The 23,014-nt window shown below is 39.9% G+C and overlaps 1 protein-coding gene across 7 annotated transcripts in view; it reads right to left on the bottom strand.

Moving 5' to 3' along the window:
- RBMS2 (RNA binding motif single stranded interacting protein 2) overlaps positions 1 to 23,014 on the bottom strand; it is a 72,570-nt gene that overhangs the window by 24,253 nt on the left and 25,303 nt on the right. The window contains exon 1 of one of the 7 annotated variants that reach the window (XM_044227032.1): positions 13,368 to 13,441. The exons of 5 other annotated variants lie outside the window; for them this stretch is intronic. The gene's annotated coding sequence lies outside the window, so the exon portion shown is untranslated. Of the gene's footprint in view, positions 1 to 13,367; positions 13,442 to 23,014 lie in introns of those variants that run through there. One more of the 7 variants, XM_044227035.1, reaches the window with a different exon arrangement.

Below are 23,014 nucleotides of genomic sequence, written 5' to 3'. Positions count from 1 at the left end.
CTAGAGGGCTCAGGCCCCCTCCATTATCATTACTATCCTAATTGCACCACCTGATTTAAAGTACATTCAAGACTGTGACCTGTATTCTAATCATGATTGTTCCCAAGGTCAGAATAAGAAGATTACTGCTAAAGATCATTCAGTAGTATATGTCTTTTCTTGTCTCTAAAGAATTACTATTATTTACCCTTGGCTGAGAAAGCCAAAATTTTCCTCCTGAATAGGAGATTCTAGGCCTGGGGTGATGATGATGATGACAAATGGTCATGATGACATGAACTACAACAGTGGCAGAAAAAGCATCTCCAGTAGCATGAGACCATTTGCCTGAGTTTATCTAGCCCCTTTCCCAGTGTGAGAGAACATCTCTAAGAGAAAGTATCAAAGACGCCAGGACCGTCCAAACAAGAACACAAGCTTTACTGAGGAAAGAGATATACTGAAAAGACATTACTGGTTTGCTACATAGCTATAACCTTGGCTTTAATACTAAGGTCTTAGCTATTAACTTAAAAATTAACTTAGTTGATAATAAACTTATTGCAAGTCCAGAAAAATTCCTAGGAAAAAATATATGATTCAGGGGCACCTGGGTGGCTCAGTGGGTTAAGCCTCTGCCTTCGGCTCGGGTCATGATCCCGGGGTCCTGGGATCGAGCCCCACATTGGGCTTTCTGCTCAGCAGGGAGCCTGCTTCCTCCTCTCTCTCTGCCTGCCTCTCTGCTTACTTGTGATCTTTGTCTGTCAAATAAATAAATAAAATCTTAAAATATATATATATATATGATTCAAAATAACCCCTTCTATCTCTTGATATTCCTATGTATGGCTTCTGCAACTGCCACATAGGTTTGGCTCCAAGGAGAAAGAGTATTAATCAATCAGTCAAGGAAGCCCCTAAGTAAAGCCTATCTGGCTTCACAAAAGAAAGTATTTGGACAGACATAATAACAAATGTAAACTAAAAATCCATGTTTATCTATGTATGTAAGAGAGAAAAGAGGAGTATGTACAATGGTACAGAGAAATGAAATATTCTTATGCGGGGAGGGAAGGATAGGGAAGTATTGTCTTTCTTAGCGCCTACCGAAATGGTTCTCTGAGGTCACTGGTCCTCTGCCAGGGCCTAAAGCTAGAAATTGAAGAGCAAGATATTCCTTTAATCATCCTGTATTATGGTAGATTTCATAAACCAAAGCAGACTCTAAATATTAAAGCTAATAAGCTTTTCATCACTTTGTCCTAAAAAATGTCATTTTCATGTAAGGAACACAGATAGGGTTATTAGAGAAGAGGAAATGGCTGAGTTATTACTACATGAGGTTCTTTTCAGGAAGGGACAGAAATCTATTATGGCATCTATTAGTTAACTACATTCCTTTGAATGACGTGTAGTTTTGTTTTGCTCCTAGAAGAAAAAGAAAAACTGGCAGGATTTTATGTATAACCTTGGCTCATATTCATGTAGGTGGAACCCCTGAAGTCATTTGGATTAGTGGCCATTGAGAACAGGACTGGGAGGGGCACGTGGGTGGCTTAGTTGGTTAAGTATCTGCCTTCAGCTCAGGTCATGATCTCTGGGTCCTGGGATCCAGGCCCGTGTCGGGCTCCCTGCTCAATGTGGAGTCTTCTCCCTTTCTCTTTGCCCTTTCCTTGCTCACGTGTACATAAACGCATGCTCTCTCCCTCTCAAATAAATAAATAAAATCTTAAAAAAAAAAGAGAGAGAGATAGAGAGAGAGAACAGGACTTGGAACTGTCCAATGCCCTGTAATTCCAAGATGTGAACTCTCTAAACAAGGGCCCTCACATTCGGCCTAGAATCTTAGATGCCTGAGATTATTAAATCTGCCTTCAGAAATAAAGGATGATAGCATATTATGGCTCAAAGGGATATGTAAAGTTATCCAGTAGAAGAGTACAGGTATCAGTGTTCTTAGGAAGGAGATTTAATTCTGGAAATGAATGGGAAACATGAGTGGGTTTATGAACAGAGAAAGGATGCCACGGATCTCAGCTACATCATCAAAGCTGGTTCAGAGAGGTGGGAGACCAGAGGTGGTGAGACCATTAGGAGATATGAGACATGAAGGGACAAAGGAAAAAGCCTAAAGATTGGTGGGGGAGTGTTTAAACAATGTGCAGAAAATACACTGTGATACATCCCAGAAGAATGCCTGGGGATAAATACCAGGGGAAGGACTGGTAGGATCCAGATACAGAAATGTGTAACTCCTTCATCTCCATCCAGAAGAAAAAAATCAAACTCCCTTCTTGCTGCAGCAGGAATTTTATGTTTCCTGTCTTGCTGAGTTAGAGGAAACTGGGAGACACGACAGTGTTCTTCCTCTTGTTCTCCTTCAAGAGAGCGTAATGGTAGAGATGATACAATGCCAACTTTCCAATCACTAAGTTTTCATCAGCTCTTTAAAAGAATGATCTAGTCATATAAGCTACTTATTAATTAAATTATAATGTAATAAAACATTATCTTTATTCTGAAAATTAGATTCTGATCAAGTGTTCATTTTACATGGTTTAATAAAATTCAAAAATCCTGGATCCATTCATTTGCCATCAAGGTCATCCCCATCCTGGGCCCTTAGCTTTATTTATTACCATCAGGGCAGGAGAAAACCCCATCCCACGTCTATTTCCGAGCTAGCTAAATTCCTGGTATATAGTATACAGGCATGAAATATATTTGCTAAAACAAACTCAGGGGATTTGCTAATTGTGTATCATTTTAATAAACCCCTAAAAACAATCTCACAAATATAATATCCAGTGGCCTGACATCAAAATTTCTATTGCAACATGAATATGGATGATCTAGGCAACATATTCCTGGAGCCAGTGGTCTCTTGGACATACAACACATTGGAACTTATTTAAGATTTTATTTATTTATTTGACAGAGAGAGAGACAGTGAGAGAGGGAACACAATCAGGGGGAACTGGAGAGGGAGAAGTAGGCTTCCCACCAAGGAGGGAACATGATGTGGGGCTTGATCCCAGGACCCTGGGATCATGACCTGAGCCGAAGGCAGATGCTTAACAACTGAGCTACCCAGCACCCCCATATATGAACTTTTCAAAAAAAATCCTTTTCTTTTTTTTTTTTTTAAGTAAATGTTACTCCACACATGGGTCTCGGACTCACGACTCCAAGATCAAGAGCCACATGCTCTCCCGACTGAGCCAGCCAGGTGTCCCCATATCTGAACATTTTTGTCTAAAATATATTATTCCCCTGGTTTCATCATAATACATCGTAACAAGAGAAAGTCCACTTTCCCTGAGAAATAACAGATCTCTTAATAATCACTCATGAGACCCTTTGCACTATTTGAGTCATTCAGTAAATGTCTGAATACCGGGGCACCTGGGTGGTTTGGTGGGTTAAAGCCTCTGCCTTCGGCTCCAGTCATGATCCCAGAGTCCTGGGATTGAGCCCTGCATCGGGCTTTCTGCTTGGCGGAGAGCCTGTCTCTCTGCCTACTTGTGATCTCTTGTCTGTCAAATAAATAAATAAAATCTTAAAAAAAAAAATGTCTGAACACCAACTATGTGCAAGCCCTATGTGATGCGATGGGGACTCACAAATGCGTAAGAGTAGGAGTGAAATATTTCATAATAAATTCAAACACACACCCACAAGGAGCCATTAAGGAATTCACAAACCAGAGCTTACAATTTAGATAACTACCAGAATGAAATAAGTGTGCTAATGGGGATCCAAGCAAAACTGTATAAGCGTACGAAAGAAAAGACTCTTCATTCCTGAGAGAAAGGTTTCTCCAAAAAACTGGCTATATCTTGAAGGATGTGTAGGATATTAACCTTTTAATGGAGAGCCATAGGGAAAGGCAAATCAAAATCATAATGAGTTACCACTTCATAACCACTAGGATGGGTATAATAAAAACATTATGGTTTTAACCAAAGGTAACCTGGATGTTATCTATAATCAAAAATAACAAGGCTGGCAAGAATGTGAAGAATCTGGAATCCTTCTACACTGCTGGTAGGAACATAAAATGATAACATCTGGTTTGAAAAACAGTTTGACAGTTCCTAAAATTGTTAAACACAGTTATCATAGGACCCAGCAATTCCACTCCTAAGGATGGACCCGGGAGAACTAAAAACCTATGCCCACACAAAACCTGTACAAATTTCTTTTGGCTAATTATAATAGCCCAAAGTGAAATCAATCCAAATATCTATCAACTGATGAATGGATGAAGTGTTGTATATTCATACAGAAAATTACTATTCAGCTATAAGAAGGGATGAAATACCGATACATGCTATAACACTGATGAAACTTCAAAACACACAGTGAAAGAAGTCAGTCACAAAAGAGCACATATTGTATGACTGGATTCACATGAAATGTCTAGAACAGGCAAAGTCTATAGAGACAGAAAGTAGATTAGGGGCGCCTGCGTGGCTCAGTGGGTTGAAGCCTCTGCCTTCAGCTCAGGTCATGATCTCAGAGTCCTGGGATCGAGCCCTGCATCGGGCTCTCTGCTCAGCAGGGAACCTGCTTCCCCTCCTCTCTCTCTCTGCCTGCCTCTCTGCTTACTAGTGATCTCCACCTGTCAAATAAAACAAAACAAAACAAAACAAAAAACCTTAAAAAAAAAAAAAAGGAAAGTAAATTAGTGGGAGCTTGGGTGGCTCAGTTGTTTAATCATCTGCGTTTGGCTCAGGTCATGATCCCAGAGTGCTGGGATCAAGTCCAGAATCAGGCTCCCTGCTTGGCAGGAAGCCCACCTCTCCCTCTCCCACTCCCCTTGCTTGTGTTCCCTCTCTTGCTGTGTCTCTCTCTGTCAAATAAATAAATAGTATCTTTTTAAAAAATGTGATAGGAATGGGTGGAGAGAAGAGGGCATTCCAACCACTAAAAACATCTTAAGATATTAGACAGCCACAGGCTAGCATGAACTAGCACAGAATTCAGCTTACGTGGGCATCAGCCTACTTCATTTCTAGATAGAAAAGTTCTAAGATTAATATATTTTCTTGAAATTCAAGTAGAAATATAGAACAACCATTAATCATATCAGAGCAAGAAAGGGATATTTCCAGGGTGTCTGGCTGGCTCAGTTGAAAGACCATGTGACTTTTGATCTCAGCATTGTGAGTTCAAACCCCATGTTGGGTGTGGAGATTATTAAAAAAAAAAAAAAAAAAAAAGAGCTTTTCCAATCAAGAAGTGGGCAGAAGACATGAAGAGACATTTTTCCAAAGAAGACATATCCAGATGGCCAACACATGAAAAAGTGCTCAGCATCACTCAGCATCAGGGAAATACAAATTAAAACCACAGTGAGATATCACCTCACACCAGTCAGAATGGTGGTGTGCTAAAATTAACAAGTCAGGAAACAACAGGTGCTGACAAGGATACGGAGAAAAGGGAACCCTTCTACACTGTTGGTGGAAATGCAAGCTGGTGCAGCCACTCTGGAAAACAGTATGGAGGTTCCTCAAAAAGTTGAAAATAGAGCTACCCTATGACCCAGCAACTGCACTACTGGGTATTTACTCTAAAGATACAAATGTAGTGATCCAAAAGGGGCACATACACCCCAATGTTTATAGCATCAATGTCCACAACACCTAAAGTATGGAAAGAGCCTAGATGTCCATCAACAGATGAATGGTAAAGAAGTTGTGGTATATATATACAATGGAATATTAAACAGCCATAAAAAAACCAAAATCTTGCCGTTTGCAATGACATGGATGGATCTAGAGGGTAGTATGCTAAGCGAAATAAGTCAATCGGAGAAAGACAATAATCATATGCTCTCACTGATATGAGGAATATGAGAAACAAGACAGAGAATCATAGGGGAAGGGAGGGAAAAATGAAACAAGACCATCCAGAGAAAAAGACAAACCATAAGAGACTCCTAATCTCAGGAAACAAACTGAGGGTTGTAGGAGGGGAGGGGCATGGGAGGGAAAGCACGGCTGGGTGATGGACACTGGGGAGGGTATGTGCTATGGTTGTGATGTGTTGTGATATGCTGTGAATTGTGTAAGACTGATGAATCACAGACCTCTACCCTTGAAACAAATAATATGTATTAATTTTAAAAAGCTTAAAAAAAAGAGGAATATTTCCTACATTCCCCCTTTTCTAGAAAAATAAACATTAACAATATTAACAGCAAAACAAAACAAAAAGGCATTTCTGGAAAATGCAGAGCCTGAACCAGAGAACACATACCATGTGTCTACCATAGCTGGTTTTAAAAGCTGACTCAGCACTTTCTACTATTTCCTCTTAACTCAAGTAAACCTGACGCCATCTCCAGCTCATCTCCTCCTCCTCTTTCATGGCTCTCACCATTAAAACAGCAATCTGTTTCCTGGATCCCTTGAATACCAAGATGGTAACAGTAAAGTGCACAAACCATACGGCCTCCAGGGAGTTATTTATGTTTATACATAATATAAGGTGGTGCTCAGATTGGGTCTCAAGTATACGACTGATATTTAAAAACCCTCAGCCACAGTAACTACAGAATCCACAGTTAAGCATATACCACTGCATGCTGCCCAGGAATCCATTTGCCTTTCCAGATCTACTCACCACTCTTACCAAACTTGCTTTGTGTACCAGGAAGCTGACCATATAGAGTACATGCACAGGCTCCCTTGCCTTCTGGCTTCCAGCTGGATTTGGCTAACCAGATGTACACCAGTAGCAGATCAAAGAGTAGATGGAGAATGAGATCAGAGTATTTATTTCCCTAGCTCTTGCCAAAGCACCATGATTTGGCTACGTACTACTGAAGCCCACAGTACTTTCCATACAGCTACTCTCAGATTCTGAGATAATCTCTCTCAGTATTTTCCTTTATTAGATCTAGAGGTAATGAGGTAATATAGGCTCTGTAATTGTTGGCCATAGGGTACTCTGTTCTCTCTCACTGGTTTCCTTAAACCCCTTTGTAAATAGTCTCTTTATTAAATCTTTCTCAAATTACTCAATTTGGATATGCCATCTATTTCCTTTTGGGACCCTGAATGATGAACCAACCATTCTACCTTGAAGGCTTGGGTGGAAGATTTGTGTCAGAAGCTCTTGAGAAACTCTGCTTTCTTTAAAACTGAATAAAAACCTTCTCACTGTGCAAAAATCCTCAAGACACAATTTAGCACAGAATTCTGTTCTCTATCAATTTGTCTAAACTTTAATAGTGTTTTAAACCCTTTCACACTTAACGATTTCATTTGATCTTCCTGACAATCTATGAGGTAGAACAGGGGATGTGTTATTCTCTTTTGACACTTAGAAACTGAGTCTCAGTCTTATTTCACCACTCCCTCTGTGATATCACTTTGCTTTTCATTTAGCAGAACCAAGGTACAGAAAACCCAAATACTAATAATGAATACTGTTTTTCTGAAAATAAATAAATTGGGGAAAAAAAAAAAAAGAAAACCCAAATTCTAAAAGAATCCAAACCAGTGCAAACAGCTGAGTAAACACATAAAGCTGCCTTTTACATGACCTTATATCCTCTGTTTCTCTCCTTCTGGAATGAGAACAGTTCTAAGTTCCCAGGCAACTCATAATGTCTAGTCAGCGTAGAACATTTAAGGAACAAAGGTATTTGAACTAAGACTCAAATACGCTAGAGGATAATCTCTTATATAGACTGGTGCTTACAGAAACCAACTAGAGCCACAGCCCTCAGCTGAAGTATATGGACGGTTCTGTGGTGGGCAGACCCCTTTAGACACATTGGTTTTAAGGAGCACAAGCCCATGCCTGCAACCCAAGTAATAACCAACCATGTCACCAGTTTGTGGGTACATGTCAGTGTGGCAATACCTCATATGTACCAGGAAACACACAGCAAAGGGTTTAATAACTTCTCAGGATGATAGAGGGATCTTTAAGGGTTAAGCAGCTGAAGTCAGAACATGACAGCCAGCTGCTTGGGGAGAATAGGTGTGGAACACAACTCAGCCCCCACTGAGTGTTATTCTGCATTACCCAACGCCTCCACTATTCAGCTTAGCTGGTGCATCATCTCTGTTCAGGAGAGTATTCAGCCTGGGAAGGAACTGCAAAGTGAGCCAGAATAGCAGCATTGTTGGATCTCTGTGGCTCAAAGAGAAGTGTATCTGGCTCTGCCACAATATGGCTTTTTCAGACAGAGAAAAGACAGGAAAAGAGAATGCCGGCCGATAGTCCGTTTTACCCGACCTCATCATTTGCCATATAGTCATCATTTGACACACAATTTCATTTTAGCCAGAAATAAATCAAATAAACCCACAGGAAATCAGGAAACACCTGCACTCCTCTTTTCCACCCTCACAGTACCTGTTCAAGGAACACCCAGAATACCCAAAGAATACTGGGGATCTGGTCTTACTAAGACTCAAAGTCATGAAAAGATTCTGCTCCTCTGTTCATTATAGAACTTTTTTTTCATTACAGAAATACTTTTGACTCACCAAACAATAAATACTGGCAATACTACACACCTGAAGGAACTGGCCTAACCCAATGATATGAAAGGTACATGTGCCTAGTCTATTTCCAGATCAAAATAAAATGTACATATACAACCAGTCTGTAATACATCAGGTATATCAAGTCCTTAACCTTGTTCTAGCTTGCTTTTTACAAGTCACAAAGATGTCACAAAGTCTAATGTAATATTCATACAAGTATCTCTAAAAAGATAGAAGAGAAACAGTTGATAATTATGGCTACTAGAAAGGAACTAGGTATATGGAGGATGGGGTGAAAACACAGACTTTTTCTGTATTTCTTTAATACCCATTTGAACATTTTGGGTTTTGGGGGGTTTGTTTTATGGGGAGGGTTTTTAAAATAAATTTATTTATTTTTTAAAAAGATTTTTATTTATTTTTTATTTTCAAAGATATTTATTTATTTATTTGACATACAGAGATCACAAGTAGGCAGAGAGCCAGGAAGAGAGAGAGGAAGGGAAGCAAGCTTCCTTGCTGAGTAGAGAGCCCAATGCGGGGATCAATCCCAGGACCTTGAGATCAGGACCTGAGCTGAAGGCAGAGGCTTTAACCCACTGAGCCACCCAGGCACCCCAAGGGAGCTCTTTTCTTTAAGTTGAAATTCAATTAATTAACATATAGTGTATTATTAGTTTCAGAGGTAGAGTTCAGTAATTCATCAGTCTTACATAGTACCCAGGGCTCAGGGGCACCTGGATGTCTCAGTCGTTAAGTGTCTGCCTTTGGCTCAGATCATGATCCTAGAGTCCTGGGATCAAGTCCCGAATCAGGCTTCCTGCTCAGTGGCGAACCTGCTTCCCCTCTCTCTCTGCCTGCAGCTCCTCTTGCTTATGCTCTCTCTTGCTATCTTTCTGTCAAATAAATAAATAAAATCTTAAAAAAAAGAAATACCCAGTGCTCATTCCATCAGTGTCCTCCTTAATGCTCATCACCCAGTTACCCCCATCCCTCCACTCCCAAACCCTTAGTTTGTTTCCTATGATTAAGAGTGTCTTATGGGGGGCGCCTGGGTGGCTCAGTGGGTTAAAGCCTCTGCCTTCAGCTCAGGTCATGATTCCAGGGTCCTGGGATCGAGCCCCACATTGGGCTCTCTGCCCTGCAGGGAGTCTGCTTCCCTCTCTCTCTGCCTACTTGTGATCTCTCTGTCAAATAAATAAATAAAATCTTAAAAAAAAAAAAGAGTGTCTTATGGTTTGTCTCCCTCTCTGGTTTTGTCTTATTTCTCCCGGATTTGTTTCTTTTACCAACCAGAATCATGCCGTATGTATTGTTCTTTAATGTGCCATTTGGAGATGTTCTCAGCCTAGCACACTCCCTTTTATCCATTATATATTCCACAGAATTAGTGTCACTGTTTGGGTTGCTTCATTCCACTGTTATAATTATGCCTACTTTTGTGCACAAACTTGAGAACAGTGGCTGGAATTTGAGAAGAGTGTCAGTTTGAGCCCTTGTCATTCTGAGGTGAGGGCATGCTGACTTGGCATTGAGCAGGTGGCAGGCCGTGCATGCTGACTCGGGCAGGAGAGTGGCTGGACTGTGAACTTGGGACCCACAAGCCAATGGCATCAAGTGTAATAGGGACGTGGCTGGTTTTGTCCCTGGTCATGAATTCCTTTGAATTCTGTTTGTCTGGGAAACTCTCTCTCACCTTATATTCTGAATGAAAGCCTTGCTGAATAGAGTATTCTTGGCTGCAGATTTTTTCCTTTCAGCACTTTGAATATATCATGCTGCTCTCTTCTGGCCTGAAAAATTTCTGCTGAAAAACCCACTGATAGCTTTATGGGGTTTCCCTTGTATCTCATTGCTTTCTTTTCTCTTGCTGCCTTTAAAATTCTCTCTTTCTCACTACTTTTGGCCAGCTTATTTGTATCTTGGTGCAGACCTTTCTGGATTGGTTTTGTTGGGGGCTCTCTGTGCCTCCTGGATCTGGATTTTTCTTTCCTCCCCCAGATTCAGGAAGTTTTCAGCTATTATCTCTTAAAATAAATCTTCTGCCTTCTTGCTCCCTTCTCCTTCTGGGATCCCTATATTATGACTATTATGCTTGACAGTGTCACTGAGTTCCCTGGGCCTATTCTCATTTTGTATTCCCCCCGCCCCATCTGCTGAGCTTGATTACTTTCCATTACTCTGTCCTCTAGGTTGCTGATCTGTTCTTCTACTTCCTCTTGTTTGCTATTTATTCCAGGTGGTCTATTTTTATTTTCATTTAATGAGTTCATTATTTCTAATTGGTTCTTTTTTAGATCTCCTGTTTCTTAGTGAAGGATCTCATGGAGGTCCTATAATCCTTTCTCAATTCTACTGAGTATCTTTATGAGCATTACTTTAAATTCACTATCAGATATATTACTTGTCTCCATTTTGTTTAGGTCTCTTGCTGTGATTTTGTTCTGCTCTTTCATTTGGGACATATCCCTCTGTCTTCTCATTTTGTCTATTGCTGTATCTGTTTCTCTGTGTTAGGAAAGTCAGTTACATCTCCCAACAGTGGCTTTATAAAGAGGTCCTGTAGTGCCCTGCAGTGCAATGTCTCCTTTTCACCAGAAAATGGTGCTTCAGGGTTATCTCTTTATGTGTTTGTGCACACTCCTATTGTGGCTGGGATGTATTTGACTTCGGTTCAGTCTGCAATGGCTCTCTTTGCCTGTTGCAGGCAGAGTCTGGCGCCGGTGGTGTTAGTGGGTTGGTCCCAGGTAGCCTTGGGCTTGAGTTCAGTAAGACCAGGTGTTTGCCAGAGATGAAGTAGCACCAAACTGCAGGCACTTTCCCTGTGTTGTTCTCTGAGAAGCTTTTATTGGTCAGGGGTGGGGGTCCTGCAGTCAGACCAGCTGTCTGCCCCCAACCCACTGCTGGGGTCACAGTCAGACTGGTGTGTGGCTATCTTCCCCTCTCCCTGGAGCAGGACTCACTTTGGAGTGACACTGACCCTTGTCTAGGCTTTGCGCACACCTCCAGGCTTGTGGCACTGCTCTGATGGGATCTTGTCAGGAGCAATCTGAGGGGGTGATCTGTTTCACTATGGCCTCTTCTCTATGTCTGGCTGCAGAGAGTCTATTCTGCCAGACTCTGTTCAGGTCATTTTCTGGGTTATTTATGCCAATGAGTGTGTTCTCTAGGTTGCCACATGGCAGAAGGTGAGCCAGGGTCCTTCTACTCCACCATCTTCCCAGCAGCCTCTGCTGAAACTTTTGTTTTATACCAAGTTCAAACATCTATTATATATTTAAAACCAAATAAAAGTTGGGACACCTGACTGGCTCAGTCAGTAGAGCATCCAGCTCTTTTTTTTTTTTTTTTTAAGATTTTATTATTCATTTGAAAGAAACAGTAAGAGAGGACAAGCAGAGGGGCAGAGGGAAAGGGAAAAGCAGACTCCCCACTGAGCAGGGAGCCTGACAAAGGACTCAATCCCAGGACCCGGAGATCACAACCTGAGCCAAAGGCAGATGCTCAACCAACCGAGACACCCAGGCACCCTAAATATCCAGCTCTTGATCTCAGGTCTTCAGTTTGGGCCCCATTTAGGTGCAGATATTTTCTCTTAAGTTTATATTTTTAGTAATCTCCAAACCCAATGTGGGGCTTGAACCCGAGACATCAAGATCAAGAGTCAGATGCTCTTCTGACTGAGCCAGCCAGATGCCCCACAATTACTTTAAAATAAATAAATTTTTAAAAGTCTCTTAAAAATCTGACATACTAGGGGCGCCTGGGTGGCTCAGTTGGTCAGCTCTGGTCATGATCCCAGAGTTTGGGGATCAAGCCGGTGTCGGGCTCCCTGCTGAGTTGGGAGTCTGCTTCTCCCTCTCTCTCTCTGCAGCTTCCCCTACCTGTCCGCTCTCTCTCCCTGCCCCAAATAAATAAATAAAATCTAAAACATACAAACAAACCCGACATACTATTTTTTAAAGTAGGATAGATTATTGGGGTACCTGGTGGCTCAGTCTGCCTTCCACTCAGCTCAAGATCCCAGGGTCCTGGGGATCCAGCCCTCTGCCAGGCTCCCCCCTCAGTGAGGAGTCTGCCCCTCTCTCCAAACCCTGCTTGTGCTCACTCACTCTCAAGTGAATAAATAAAATCTTAAAAAAAAAAGTAGGATAGAATATTAAAACACTTGAGTCTATATAGCCTAAGTCCTGGATCCATGATCTTCTACTTCCTAAAATACTTTAAATCTCAAAAAGACAGTGATCTGAACAAAACTAATTCTTAGGAAAAGTGTTAACCTACTTTATCAAAATCAAGATCTTAAACTATAATTGGAATGGGGCAGAGATTGGAGATAAGGAGTGAAGGTGAAGACTTGCTGCTAAATTGAGCACTAAATACCAAAAACCAATTACATCTGATCCTTAAACAACGGGTTTGAACTGTGAGGGTCCACTTACATGCCGAGTTTTTTCGATACAGTACAGTACTGTAAATGTATTTTTTCTTCCTTATGATATTCTTTTTTTTTTTTTAAAGATGTATTTATTTGACAGAGAGAGAGAGAGATCACCAGTAGGCAGAGAGGCAGGCAGAGGAGAGGGGAAGCAGGCTCCCAGCAGAGCAGAGAGCCCGATGGGGAGCTCGATCCCAGGACCCTGAGAACATGACTGGAGCGGAATGCAGAGGCTTTAACCCACTGAGCCACCCAGGCGCCCCTCCTTATGATATTCTTAATAACATTTTCTTTTCTCTAACTTTATGGTGAGAATACAGCATATAATACATATAACATACAAAATATGTATTAATCAACTATTTAGGCTATTGGTAAGGCTTCTGGTCAACAGTAGGCTATTAGTAGTTAAGTTTTGGGAGAGTCAAAGGCCATACCTGGACTTCCGAATGCACAGGGGTTCCGTATCCCCAACACTGGCACTGTTCAAGGGTCAACTGTATAAACAAAGGGTAAGGTCTCCAAAAAAGGAGGACAAAATTCTTGTTTAAATTGTTTATTTAAATTCAATTTAGTTAACATAACCGTATTATTAGTTTCAAGGGTAGAATTTAGTGATCATCAGTTACATATAATACCCAGCGCTCATCACGTGCCCTCCTTAATGCCCATCACCCAGTTACCCCATCCCCTCATCTACCTTCCCTCTAGCAACCCTGTTTGTTTCCTAGAGTTAAGAGTCTCTTGGGGCTTGGGGCACCTGGGTGGCTCAGCTGTCAAGCATCTGCCTTCAGCTCAGGTCATGATCCCAAGATCCTGGGATCGACCCCCACATCGGGCTCCCTGCTCAGCAGAAAGTGTGCTTCTCTCTCTCTCCCACTCCCCCTGCGTGTGTTGCTGTGTCTGTCAAATAAATAAATAAAATCTTAAAAAAAAAAAAAGAGTCTCTTGGGGCACCTGGGTGGCTAAGTCGGTTAAGCATCTGCTTTAAGCTCAGGTCATGATCCCAGATCCTGGGATCAAGCCCCACATCGGGCTCCTTGCTTAGAGGGGAGCCTGCTGCTTCTCTTTCTCCCTCTGCCTGCCACTCGCCCTGCTATACTCTCTCTCTGTCAAATAAATACCTCTGTTTGTATGTTATCTTCTTTTCCTTCCCTTCCCTATATTCATCTGGTTTGCTTCTTAAATTCCACATGAGAGAAGTCATATGGTATGTCTTTCTCTGAAGGAGAAAATTCCATCCAGTTCCTGGATAGCAATGTGTAAGATTATGTAGGAATTTCTGCAAGGTCCAGTATCCACTCTCTCATAAATATATACTATATACATAACAGCTATAATATAGTAGCATCTATAAAGAATATAGAAAAAGGGGAAATCCTTACTCGCTTAAGCTGATATATTAAAACAAAAGAGCTATTTTTCTTATAGAACAGAATCTCAGGTTCCTACCTAACTACTAAAGGTATCAGTTAGAGGTGAAATTAGAAAAAAAAAAAAAAAAAAAAAAAAAGAATGAGAGTAAGAGACTTACACTTTAAGGCAAACTTCCACTGTCCCTGACTTCTTTCCTTTTCTCTAGTCTCCCTCTTCTCTCTTACTTATTTCCTTTCTTCCTCCATTTTTCCCCTTCTTTTCTATCTTTGTTTAGGCTTACTCCTGACAGTTTTGTTCAGTGATATTCTTAAGTAATAACTAGTCTGGTTGTGGTAAAGTTGCTCACATCCTACCTATTAAGAAAAGAGGATAGAAAGCAAATTCCGGGCAGAGGATAGAAAGCAAATTTTTTTGTTTTTTAAAGATTTTATTTATTTACCTGACAGAGAGAGAGATCACAAGTAGGCAGAGAGGCAGGCAGAGAGAGAGAGGAGGAAGCAGGCTTCCCGCTGAGCAGAAAGCCCGATGCGGGGACCCGACCCGAGGACCCTGGGATCATGACCTGAGCCTAAGGCAGAGGCCCAACCCACTGAGCCACCCAGGCGCCCTGGAAGCAAATTTTAATAACAAGAACTGTTTTACTTTTTATAATGGAAAACATATACAAAAGTAAACAAAAGAGTATAATGAATCCTTACATACTTCTTACTTAGCTTCAATAATTATTCATGGACAAATTGCTTCATCTGTAACTACCTATTTCTCCACCGCCCACATGATTTCAAAACAAATACTAAATATACCATGTCATTCGAAAATATTCCCACATATAATCCAGAAAAATTCTTTTCTTAAAACGTTATTTATTTATTTATTTGAGCAATCCTAACATTCAATGTGGGGTTCAAACTCCTGACCCTGAGACCAAGAGTTGCACATTCTTCAAACTGAGCCAGCCAGCCCTGAAGAAGAAAATCTTTTTTATAAAACAAAGCACAATGTCACTATATCACCTAAAAAATTAGTATTTCCTGGGGTGCCTGGCTGGCACAGGTGGTTGAACATATGACTCTTGATCTTGGGTTTTCAGTCTGAACCCACATTAAGCAGATGCTTAACCAACTGAGCCACCCAGGCGTCCCTAAATAAAACCTTTAAAAGAAAAGATTGGCCTTCAATGGGCATAAAACGTAATGCAAAAATAGAACAATGACATGAAAAAAAAAAATCCACCACCAAAAACTCACAGTAGCAAAGTAAAAGTGCCCCTGACCTAGTTTTTCAAAAGTAATTACCCAAGATAATATCAAAAACAAACGAACAAAGTAGAAAAGTAAACACAAGATAGTTGCAACTGTCCTATTATTTTATTATCTTTCTGTCAGGAAAAGAGAAGGCAAAATAGCATTTGCTGGCTACCTACCATATTCCAAGTCCTAGAGGAATTTGTTATCTAACATAATCCTTACAAAGAAGATAATAAGACAAGTATCATTTCCATTTTGGTATTGATTCAGAAACTGAGATTCAGAGGAGCCTGCTGCTTTCTCAAGTTCACATAATAAATAAATAAATAGTAGAATCTTACTCTTTTTTTTTAAGATTTTATTTATTTACTGGACAGAGATCACAAGCAGGCAGAGTAGCAGGCAGAGAGAGGAGGAAGCAGGCTCCCTACTGAGCAGAGAGCCCTATTTGGGGCTTGATCCCAGGACCCTGAGGTCATGACCTGAGCCGAAGGCAGAGGCTTTAATCCACTGAGCCACCCAGGCGCCCCTGGAATCTTATTCTTAACTCAGGATCATCTGGCTCCCTCAACGACAGCCTTTCCATTGTTAGTCTTTGAGAAAGCAATGGCTTTCTGTCTACGGCCATACCACCCTGAACGCGCCCGATCTCGTCTGATCTCGGAAGCTAAGCAGGGTCGGGCCTGGTTAGTACTTGGATGGGAGAAAGCAATGGCTTTCATAAACTATAAACAAGGTCAATAATTAATCCCAAGTATTAAAAAAAGAAAAATCAATTTCTAAAACATCTTTAAGGGATGACCTGGTGGCTCAGTGGGTTAAGCGTCTGCCTTCAACTCAAGTCATGATCCCGGAATCCTGGAACCAAGTCCCACATCAGGCTCCTTGCTCAGCAGGGAACTGCTTCTCCCTCTGCCTGTTGCTCCCCTGCTTGTGCTCTCTTTCTCTCTCTCTGACAAATAAATAAAAAAAAACAAAAACAAAAACAAAAAAAACCCTCCCTCCTCCTCTAGGTGTCATTTTTGATTCTTCACTTAAAGACATTTTATTTACTTATTTGAAAGCTTAAAGAGAGGGAGAGAGATGGGGAAGAGCCAATGAAGCAGTCAGATCACACACAACATTTATCAGTTAAGTTCACCGTCTTACATGGGTTCATGGCACCCCAGAACAATTAAAATAGTAACAGCAAAGATCACTGATTACAGATAACCATGAACAATATAACAATTTAAAAATTTTGAAATATTGCAAGGATTACCAAAATGACACGAAATGAGCAAATGCTGTTGGAAAAATGGTGCCAGTTTGCTTAACACATGACTGGCACAAATCTTCAGTTTATAAAAAATACAGTAACTACACAGCACAATAAAGTGAAGCATGATAGGATAAGGTATGCCTATATACATTCAGCACTGCTACTCCACAATGATTAAGTCTTTTGTTTGTTTTAGAGAGAGAAAGAGCGTGCATGGGTGGGGAGAGGGGCAAAGGGAAAGGGGCAAAAGCATTCCAAACAAGGTTCCACTCTCATCGGGGAGCCCGACACGGGGCTTGTTCTCAAGACCCTGAGATCATGGGCTGAGCAGAAACCAAGAGTTAGTCACTTAACCAACTGAGCCACCCAGGTGCCCCTTCAAACTGGTTAAGTTTAAAAGGGTAAGCCACCAGACAGGGAAGTCCATAGCTTTCCATTTGCTTTTTTTTTTAAATCACTGCTATATCTAGGTAGATAAATCTGTCAATTCTGGGGTAGTATTAGAAATCCACTGGCCCGAGATATAAGCTACCTTCTTGACTATTAGTTTTATTAATAATAAATGTTTTGTTTTGATTTCTATCTCTCAAACTCTCTTATTTCTCATGTGGACTGGAGGAAGAGGAATGCTTCAAACTGAAACCCCTCAAACCCCAACATTCTTTAAAGGCAAGGCAAGTATTATCTTTGGTAGTTGAAATGAGGCAGGGGAGGGGTAAAATGTTAGCGTGCCTGGCCCTTTCAGTTTGTAAATCCTATAATTACAAAATAAAATAATGATTTAATAATAATTCAACTTGGGTTAACAACAACAAAAAATCATTTTATTTATTTTACAAATGAAGAAAAATCAGATTCAGTTTTCATTTTTTTATTATTTTTTAAAGATTTTATTTATTTATTTCACAGACAGAAATCACAAGTAGGCAGAGAGGCAGGCAGAGAGGCAGGTGGAGAGAGGAGGAAGCAGTCTCCCTGCTGAGCAGAGAGCCTGATAAGGGGCTGGATCTCAGGACCCTGGGATCATGGACCTGAGTGGAGGGCAGAGGCTTTAACCCACTGAGCCACCCAAGTGCCCCGGATTCAGTTTTTATACAGGCATTCAATTATTCACTACTCGTTTAGGAATTAAGTAGGCAATGAATCAATGTTTACCAAATGTTTCTTCAAAAGTATCTTTCTTGATTACAGATCCTATTAGTTAGCAGAAAGTGGTTAAAACACAGGCTTAAAAAAGAAATAAAGAAACACAGGCTCAATAATTACAAAGACTTAGATTTAATTCTGTCACCATGTACTAGCTGTATGACTCTGGATAAGTTGCCTAACCTTACTTGTAAAATGGGGACAGTAATAGGACCTATGCAATAGAATTATTATGGAGATGAAAATAAATACATGTAAAGCTCTTATAATGGCCCCTGAGATATAAAAAGAGTTCACATCTGTTTATTCAACAAATACTGAATTCTCCTTTAGAGTACCAGACAAGGACAGGTACCAAGAACAAAATCCTAAACTATACGAGAGATAGTCTTGGTCCTAATGAAATTTAGCATTTAGCAGAGATAAAGACATTAATCAAATAATCATAAAGCAATTGCATAATTACCCAAAATGATAAATGGGCTAGAAAGAAAAAACAGGAAGCTGTAACCCACTTTAGTTAGTCTGGTCAAAAAGGTGACATTCATTTATTTATTTATTTATTTATTTATTTGTGTCTAAAGATTTTATTTATTTATTTATTTAAAGATTTTATTTGTTTATTTGACAGAGATCACAAGTAGGCAGAGAGAGAGAGGAAGAGAAGCAGGGGCTCGATCCCAGGACCCTGGGATCATGACCAGAGCCAAAGGCTGATGCTTAACTGACTGAGCCAGCCTCGTGCCCCACAAAGTAGGACTTTCAAATGGATCTAAAAGGAACGGAAGGGCAGTGAAGCTAGAGTGTAATGAAGGAGGGAGAGGGATACAGAAAGTTCCAGCCTGTGTTGAAGTGCTTGGTTTTCATTCTGAACACATTAGACAGTTAATGAATAATTTTATGTAAGAAAGAAGTTGTAAGGTCTGATCAATGTTTTGAAAATATTACTGTGGCTACTAGGGGAAGAACAAATTAGAGTGAGGCAGAAGTTGAATGTGAATATCAATTAGGCAGTCACTATAATACCCAAACAAGACACAATGCAGTCTATAACTGGAGAGATGGCAGTAAAGATCAAAAAACAAAAAAAAAAAAGGGTGGAAAGATCTGAGATTTAGCTTATAAGAATCAACAGGACTAGTTTATTGATTGGACGTAGGAAAGGACAGTGTCTAGCTTGAGTAACTGGGTGGACGTCGCGATATCATTAACAACATTGTAGAGATTAGGGGACTACTAAGCAAGCATTAAATTTTGAATATGTTAAATTTGAGAGGCACCTGGCTGGCTCAGTCATAGAACATTTGACTCTTGATCTCAGGATCACGGACTCAAGCTCCACAATGGGCCTAGAACTTACTAAAACAAAACAAAACAAAACAACCAACCAAACAAATAAAAACAAAACCTTGAATAACCTGTCAGATTTCCAGGGAAAAATACCAATTAGGCAGTTAGATACACAGAGGAGAGGTCTGGCCTAGCAATTATAATGTGTAATCTGTTAGCATAGTAATAACTAAAATTTAGGAAAAAAGTATATTTAGAGAGAAGGTAAAGTAAGAAGACCTAAAGAACTTTAAATAATCAAAAACTGAATAAAGTAGCTGACAAAGAGACCAAAAGAGAAGGGTCAAAAGGGCAAGACTAAAAGTGGTTGTATAACCGGAGACAAGGAGAATATTTCAAGAAATGGAGAATAGTCAACTCTAGCGAATGATGCTAAGACATTACGTAAGATGAAAACTAAACCAAAACCAAAACCAAAACCAAACCTTGTTGGATTTGGCAATTTACAAGTACCTCATGGATTAGATCAAACAAAAGAATCAGTGAGCCTGAGGAGTGATCATTTGAAATTACCCAGTCAGAAGGGAAAAAGAGAATGAAAAGGAAAGAAGAAAGCTTATGGAACTTATGGGACACATTAAGAGAAACAATTTCTGCATCCCTAGAATCCCAGAAGGAGAAGAGAAGTGGTAGAAAGTTTATTCAAAGGAATAATGGTTGAGAACTTCCCAAACCTGGAAAGCGTTTTGGACACCCAATTCATGAAAGTAAATTCCAAAAATTCCAATCCAAAACAATGTTCTCCAAGATACATTATAATAAAAGTATCTAAAAATCAAAGATAAAGAGAGAATTTAAGGGGCACCTGGATGGCTCAGTCAGTTAAGCATCCAACTCTTGATCTCAGGTCTTGACCTCAGGGTCATGAGTTCAAGCCCTGAGCTGGGTTCCACACTGGGCATGGAGTCTACTTTAAAAAAAAAAAAAAAGAGAGAGAGACAGAGAGAATTTAATTTTTATTTATTTATTTTAAATATTTTATTTATTTATTTGACAGACATAGATCACAAGTAGGCAGAGAGGCAGGCAGAGAAAGAGGGGGAAGCAGGCTCCCCACTGAGCAGAGAGCCCGATGTGGGGCCCGATCCCAGGACCCTGGGATCATGCACCTGAGCTGAAGGCAGAGGCTTTAACCCACTGAGACACCCAGGTGCCCTGAGAATTTAATTTTTTTTTAAGTAAACTCTATCCCACTGTCCAGTATGAACTCATGACTCTGAAATCAAGAATTACATACTTCACAGACTGCACCGGCAAGGCATGCTGTAAAGAGAGAATTTTTAAAATCAACAAGAAGGAATGTCTGGCTGGCTCAATGGAAGAGTGTGCAACTTCGATCTCACGGTCATGGTCGAGCCCCACTTTGGATGTAGGGGTTACTTAAATAAATAAAATTTTATTTATGGTTCTTTTTAAGAAGATTTTATCCACCTATTTGAGAGAGAAAGAGAGAACACAAGAAGGGGGAGCAGCAGGTAGAGGGAGAGGGAGAAGGAGGCTCCCACTGAGCAAGGAGCCCAATGCAGGGCTTAATCCCAGAACCCTGGGATCATGACCTGAACTGCAGTCAGATACCCCAACAAACTGAACCACCCAGGCACCCCTTAAATAAATAAATTTTTCAAATCAATTAATTAAATTTAAAAATCAACAAGAAAAAAAATTCTCTCATACAAGAAAACCTCCATCAGGCAATTGTGGACATTTTAGCAAAAACCTTGCAGGGCAGGAGATGATAGAATAATATATTCAAAGTGATGAAAGAAAAAGAAAAATCCCAACCAAGAATAATTTACCCAGAAATTTTGTTTTCAGAAATGAAGGCGAGAAACACTTTCCCTAACAAAGAAAAACTAAGAAAATTCATCACCACTCAAGCTAACTTGTAAGAAATGCTGAAAGGAGTTCACTGAGCTAAAATGAAAGGATGCTAACTGGCAATATGAAAACATGAAAATACATGTCACACTGGTAAAGCTAAACATATAATCAGATTCAGAATATTCTAATAGTGCAATATAGCCATTTAATCACTTAACTCTAGCATAAAGTTTAAAGAACAAAAGTACCAGGACACCTAGCTGGGTCAGTTGATAGAGCATGGTGATTCTTGATCTTAGGGTCCTGAGTTCAAGCCCCACGTTGGGTGTGGAGCCCACTTTACTTTTTGTTGTTATTGTTTGTTTTTAAATTTTATTTATTTATTTGACAGACAGAGATCACAAGTAGACAGAGAGGCAGGCAGTGAGAGTGAGGGGGGAGTAGGCTCCCCGAAGAGCAGAGAGCCTGATGCGGGGCTCAATCCCAGGACCCTAGGATCATGACCTGAGCCAAAGGCAGAGGCTTTAACCCACTAAGCCACCCAGGTGCCCCCGGAGCCCACTTTAAAAAAAAAGTATTAAAAATAGCTATAACTACAATAATTTGTCAATGGATACACAACATAAAAAGATGTAAATTGTAATATAAAAACATAAAATGTCAGGAGGAGGCTAAAAGGATAGGTTTTGTACGTAATCAAAATCAAGTATTATCAGCTTGAAAAAGACTATACTTTAGACCAAATGGCCCTAACAGACACATATAGGACATTCCATCCAAGAGCAGAATACACATTCTTTTCAAGTATACATGGAACATTCTCCAGGATAGAGTATGTATTAAATGATGAAATGCATCCTGACAAATTCAAAAATACTGAAATCATACCATGTATTCTTTTCTGGCCAAAATGGTATGAAACTAGAAATCAGTAACAGGAAGAAAATCAGAAAATTAATGAATATGTGGAAATTAAACAATATACTCCTGAAAAAGCTAATGAGTCAAAGATGAAATTTTTAAAGTCTTGAAGCAAACATAAATGGTAATGCAACATATGAAAATTCATGATATGCAGCAAAACAATGCAAAGAGGGACGTTTATAGCAATAAATGCCCACATAAAGAAAAAAAAAATCCCCCCAAACCTCAAGGAGTTAGAGAAAGAATATGTTAAGCCCAAACTTAACAGAAAAAATGAGAACAAAAATCGGAGCAGAAATAAATAAAATAGAGAAGAGACAAACAAATGCTGGTTTTTTGAAAAGATAAACAAAATTGACAACACAATTTTGAGAACTCAAAATTATACATAAAAGAAGAGACATTACAACTGATACCACAGAAATACAAAAGATCTTAAGAGATTGCCATGAACAATGATATGCCACCAAATTCTATAACCTAGAAGAAGTAGATAAACCTAGAATTCTATAACCTAGAAGAAATAGATAAATTCCTAGTAACATACAACCTACCAAGTCCTAATCATAAACAGAGACAAACAAAATATACAGAAAATCTGAACAGACCAGTAACAACTGAGGAGATTGAATTAGTAATCAAACACCTCCCAATAAAGAAAAGCCCAGGACCACACAGCTCCGGGGAGAATTCTACCAAACACTGAAAGAAGAATTAACATGAGTTCTTCTCAACTCTTCCAAAAACTGAAGAGGAGGAAACATTTCCAAACTCATTTTGTGAGGCCAGCATTACACAGATATCAAAGCCGGACAGGGACACTATGAGAAAACAGCAGACCAAAATCTCTGATGAATAAAGACACAAAAATTCTCAACAAAATAGTAGCAAAATAAATTCAACAGCATGTTAAAAAGTCTATATGCCATGATCAAGTCAGAATTACTCCTGGGATGCT

Source organism: Neovison vison, chromosome 12, assembly GCF_020171115.1.
Source record: "Neovison vison isolate M4711 chromosome 12, ASM_NN_V1, whole genome shotgun sequence".
Taxonomy (NCBI): Eukaryota; Metazoa; Chordata; class Mammalia; order Carnivora; family Mustelidae; genus Neogale; species Neogale vison.
Note: the sequence above shows the minus strand (reverse complement) of the source record. Positions and strands in the feature narration are given on the sequence as shown.